The following is a 6000-nucleotide window of genomic DNA, read 5'->3' on the forward strand; positions in this document are numbered from 1 at the left end:
CTGTGCCTCTACAGGTCCCATTCTGTAGGTTGTGTCTTAGTCAGACCTAGATGGGGTGGCAGATAGATACAACTAGGATGGGTGGTTGGGCAGGGTTCCAAGCTGGTTAGTTTTCAGGTTTGCTTCCAAGGAGAGGCAGGATATTCTTGGGGTTCACAAGGCACCTCTGGACCAAAGAGCAAGACCAGAGCTAGACAATAATGCTCAGGGGATTGCTTGTGTTTCTCACTTCTCCAGGCAGACCCAGATGAGGTGGCAGGTAGATCCAACTAGAATGGGTAATTGAGCACGGTTCCAAGCTGTTTAGTTTTGGGGACCCAAAGTATTCCACAGGGAGGCAGGACTCTGCTAGAGTCCTGCAAGTCTCCCGTGGACTGAGAAACAAGGCCAGAACTAGACAATATTGCTCAGGGGCCTGTGCCTACCACTCACCTCTGCAAGCTGTCATAATTTCTTTTGTTTTGTTTTTAAAGTAATGTCAACAGCTGACAGATTTGCAACTGGCAGAGACTAGGATGGTGTTGCTCGAGAGCACGCAGTTACTGACAAAGCTAACCAGACTCTTCCAGCAGAAGAACACGCTGTGTTCATCACCCTGAAGAAGTATGATGGTCACACCAAACCCATTCCAAGAAAGAGTTCTGTGAAGGGCCTCAAGGCAGCAGAAAACAAGTGTCGGTTAAGAGCTATGGGTGGGAAAGGGAAGATTAGGACTGAGGTGAGTCCCACAGAAATGACTATGATACGCTCTATAATATTGTTGAGTAGAAAGTTGCCAGCAGTTTTCCCCTTTTGCTTGAAAAGAAAAAAGTACCATGTCTGTGGAATTAATGTCTCAGAAGCTGCAGAAGGAGTGAAGACATTTTGTGGCACACAAGTTGCCCATAAAGGCCTATTCAAATCTACTGAGAGCCAACATGGATGGGGTGAAGAAAAGGGACAAGAAGAACAAGAAGACCAAACTAGCACAGTGACAGTCGTGCCTACTAACAACCAGCCACACAAGTGCAGTTTTCCTTTGTTTGCTGCTTTTGACTCCCTCTGTATATAACTACTCTGATGTAAAGGGTCCTTTAAGAGCTAAGGGTTAGGATGTCCATAGGCTAGTTGTGGTAAGAAGTTATAGATTTGTGCTGTATGGCTAGATATTCTTACATTTCAGCCATAGATCACTAGTTGTCTTTGAAGATCTGTACATGATTATTCTCCATGCTAGCTACTTCTTTTCCTACCCTATTTCTGACAATAACTACTAACTCTAGATGGTACAGTTACTCAGTCACTTTTGCCTTGTCTTTGAGATTACTGTAGTAATTTTATTAAAAGTTGTGTCATGTCAACAATTACATTATTATTCAAGGTTGATATGATAGGAAATGTTTTCTAAGTAACAAGTTAAGATAGGATGTGTACTCATACAGGCAATAACTCATAAAAATAGAACATGTTATATCATAGTGAGAGAAAGTTTTAGTGGTGTTGACCAATCTGGAGATTTGCAGAGATCTAAGGACACATCTAGTAAAGGCCTGAATGAATAGTCTTGAGCAAGGGAATGAGGAAGACCTTGGAAAAGTCAGCTAGTTATACTCACTGAAAGGAAGAAAAAAGAAAGAAAGAAAGAAAGAAAGAAAGAAAGAAAGAAAGAAAGAAAGAAAGAAAGAAGGAAAGAGAGAAAGAGAGAAAGAAAACCCCTTCTAAAATGTAAAACATTAGTCATTTAATAAATAGATATACATTCTTTTATATAAATGCTGTGATAGACTGAGTAATTGTTATGCCTCTGATTATAATATGCTTCACTTAAATGGCTTTTTCTCATTTATTACATGAATCATCTATACTAATCAAGGTTGACCCTACGAAGGGTTGGGAATCAGGTTCTGAAAGCAAAAGAATGGTAAACAAGCTCAGTGCCTGGCTCCAATAGCAGGATTAACTGTCATTCAACCCATTTCTCCTTGGCTTTATATTTACATTCTTTTGAGATCATGTAAATATTCACACGTGCCAGCGTGGTACCTTTTCCTTCACATGTCATGACTTCATAATTAGGTACTGTCATAAAAGAAACTGTTGCTGCTATTTTTTTCTCTAGAGTATGTGAAAGAGTTGCCCTAGTGGAAAGAAGCTGATTGTAGATCAATTGCTACTTGTAACCCCTGGCCATTAAAAATCAGGTGCATTCTGTTTTGTTTAGTTTTGTTTTTCACTTCATCTTGTTGCCTATGGCATACCTCTCCTAGAGTACACATGGGCAAAGAGGATGCTATCTTCCATTACTGCATTTTTTTAATCTTTGGTTTCAGTAAGACCATGGTAAATATAGCTTCAGATGTAGTTGAAATTAGTTCTGAGCTTTTTATACAATGTGATAATAGACAGAATACAACTTATAACAGCTTTCCACAACAGAGATTCTATGATACAAGAAAAGAAAATACATTTTCATTCAACATAAATAAATGTAAATCCTCTGCTGTTAATTGAAAAGTAGAAATATGGACTTTATTTACATTATTTTATTCGATTTATATAATTCATTCCTCAGTAACTCTATAAAGAAGGCATTCTTATTGCCTGTATTTGTCTAGAAATAGAGGAAGCAGAATCTTGTACAAGATTACAGTTTGTACAGAGCCCCAAAATGAGAAATGGTAGGAACTGGATCCTTTATCAGATTTCTGGAATTTATCAGATTTCAGACTTTAGCCTGCCATGCATTGTATACCTATCTAGCCTGGAGGTGGTGCGAAGCTAATTAAGGAAGAAACAAAGAAAAACAAAACAAAGAACCCAAAAGAGATCAGCCCTGTAATCCCAGCACTTAGGAGGCAGAGTTAGGTGGTTCTCTAAATTCAAGGCTGATCTAGTATACATTGCAAGTTCCAGGCCAGCTAGGGCTACATAGTAAGACCTTTCCTTAAACAAAACGTCCTTTATTAAACAAGATGTTAAAGTTTTTAGCCCTTTCTACCTTTTTAAAATTTTCTACTTTACCTTTCTTTTCATTGCAAACTGACCACTGATGAACTCTGCAATTGATCTCTGTGATTCTGTACTCAAGAGGTTATCTGGACTGAATCTCACACAACAGTAGGGTCCTCTAGCTGTTACTTTCTGACATCAGCTGGCAACTGCTGCAAGTTTCCATGGTCCCCATTCAGTCATATCCTGGAGTTCATGTGAACGCCTTTCCTTGACCATTTTGCAGGTTGCAATCTGAGTTCCTAGGACTTGTCACACCCTCTGTCATCCACCTTCCCCTAAGTCCATCAGCTTCCTGGCAACTCTTGAATTGTTTGCTCAAGTTTCATTTTAAGTCAATACAAAATCATGCTCTGTTTTATTCTGTTCACAATCTGAGAGGTTCTTGCCTTTGTTTACAACTACATCACAGATCATGAATCTAAAAATAGTCTTCAGAGAGAACTGATTTTTCTCTTTTTTTGGTGTAAGTTCAGGTTTATATAGGTTTGATCACTAGAGGAAATAGAGATATTTTGAACTAAAAATCTCATTTATAAAAGATATTTTTAAACATAGATTCTAATATAGGTAACTTTATTTAAAATCAAGTTAAAGACTAGACCACCCTAATGCTAAACTTTCATATTTATGAAACTTACGAATTGCCAGTTTTCATCTATTCCAGCATTATATGATGGAATGAGTTTTTATTTGTACATAGTAAACTTGAGTTGTGATATGATTAGTAGTTTTTTAATATTTTAATCAATAAAACTTCATGAAAAATAATAGGAAGCATTTATTAGTATCAATATTTTCTCCTTTAAATATGTATCTGCTTTAAAGATCTGTCATTAAAGTTATACACAATCAGTGAAAGTGTAGCCGTACTTCCTTTTAAAATGACAAAGAGGAAAAAAAAAGGCTTTTGGTCCAACCAAAAAAAGGTCTTGGTTTCCAAGAGAACACTGACTTGGAAAAACGGTAGTTTGACACTGTAGAAGAAATAAAATTGTCATGAACAAAGGTGAAAAGGGATTGTATTTGTCAAGAAGAAATTCCTTCAAGATGAACTGTCTGGGATGTGGCATGTCACATCTCGTCACAGAGAGTTAATGACTAGTAATGTTGGAGGAATAGGCTTTTTGTCAGATCATTATACCTATCCCAGTTACAACTGCCTCGCGATGTAGCGACTGGTTAAGATAAGGGCCACAATATTTCAGGTGAAACACGGCTCAAATCAGTCACATTTTCCCTGATGAGGAGAGGGAACAAAGTTGGTTTTACCTGGAAGGCACTGAAGGTGAAGCCCTACGGCAAGAACATGAAGCTGCCTTTGGTACCCAGCAAATGAGAACCAAGGATTTGCTTGGCCTCTGATTCTGTGCAACTGTTTTGCTATACTTAGTCTTGCTTTACTACCTACTGAACACAGTTAATTCTGACTTTTATTCTTCTTACTTAAAATACCCTGGAAGAGGAGAGAAGAAAAATGGAGCTAGAAAATTAAATGGGGCTGAAGGAATGAGGAATGGTATCACTGCTCCAAAGTTTAATGAAGTCTTTCCTTTCTCCTCAGAAAAAAAAAAGAATCTGATCTTTAACTTCCTCAGCAAAGCCAGAAAGGGAGTAGAAAAGGTAAGAGTCTCAGAGGTCAACGTGTCTCAAAGCACTGGATGAACACTGAGATTCTTACTGATTATTATTTTGATATAAGAAAATTCTTATTGGGAAAGAAAATCAGTCTTCACCATGGATAAGCTCCCTCTTAGCTCATCCAAGTCCAAGTGAGCAGCTCTAAATAAGAGTTTCCAAGAGTAAAGCTAAACGGGCTCAGCAGGTTGTGTATCTGTCTGCCTGTGTGTATAAAGAAGAGATCATAGATCTGAGGTGGAGTGAGTGCCATGGCAAGAGCTGCAGGAGGAGAGAGAGGTGTAGAATGGATGTAAGTACAGTACTTAGGTGTGACGTACTCAGAAAAGAAAATTTAAAAAAAAAAAAAGAAAATTAAAGAAAAATCAAAACCACTTATCTAGAAAAGTCTCTAATGAGTTTTACTAGAACAGAAATATTTTTTCTTAAGGTGTACATTAGTAATTTATTTTAAAAAATTATTTTTCTTCATTTTATTACTTATATAAGTTTAAAACAATAATGCCTAGTTTTCTATCCAGGTCATGGTAAGTTTTTAGTATATGTCGTCTTACTTATTTTCCTGTTGCTGTGATAAATACCCCGACAAAAGCAACTTAAGGGGGAAAAAGGCTTACCTTAACTCACAGTTTGTGGTAACCAAACATCATGGAGAGTAAATCACAGTAGGATGCAAGTGGGGCAGGGGGGGGTCACACTGTGTCCACAGTGGAAAGTAGAGCCATGAGTCCCTGTACTTAGCACACTTTCTCCTCCTTACAAATCCCAGAATCCAACACAGAGAAAACTCATGTGCACAGTGAGTTGTTCCCTACACCTCCATTAACACAAGCAAGATTGTCTTCTGCAGCCACGTTCAGAGGCCTAACCTTTACTCTAGATCTCTTTAAGTTGACAGTTAAGATTAACCATCACCAAAAAACAAAACAAACAAACAAAAAAAAGATTAACCATCACAGGCATTAACACATTTCTTTTCTTCTCATTCAAAGCCTTGAATTTTCTGTTTCCTATCATGGAATATTAAAAAGTTGTTCTCAAAAAAAAAAAAAATCCAACTTCACTGAACCCAAAACGATGTTTAAAAGCTCAAGCTAACCATATGGAGAAACCACAAAGAGAATGGCACTCCCTACAAGTACCCTGATGTTCCATTAGGCCCTAGACACGCCAGTGAACAATTCTTGGCTGCCCAGCTGGCATTTAATTGTAAGTCTATAAGCGCCCACAAGAGAGACCAATTTACAGGACCATGAAAATTAGTAATGACTTGTTTTCAAGCTACATTTAGAGCAAGAAAAAATAGATAACTAGAACAGAGTATAAATGACTATTTTAATAAGACATGGCTAGTTCTCTTATCAAACAAAATGA

At 37.6% G+C, this 6000-nt stretch overlaps 1 pseudogene; it reads left to right on the forward strand.

Moving 5' to 3' along the window:
- Positions 1–515: 515 nt before the first annotated feature.
- Gm8456 lies at positions 516–974 on the forward strand (annotated as a pseudogene).
- The last annotated feature ends 5026 nt before the right edge of the window (positions 975–6000 follow it).

The sequence above is a fragment of the Mus musculus genome, chromosome 13 (genome assembly GCF_000001635.26).
Source record: "Mus musculus strain C57BL/6J chromosome 13, GRCm38.p6 C57BL/6J".
Classification (NCBI taxonomy): domain Eukaryota; kingdom Metazoa; phylum Chordata; class Mammalia; order Rodentia; family Muridae; genus Mus; species Mus musculus.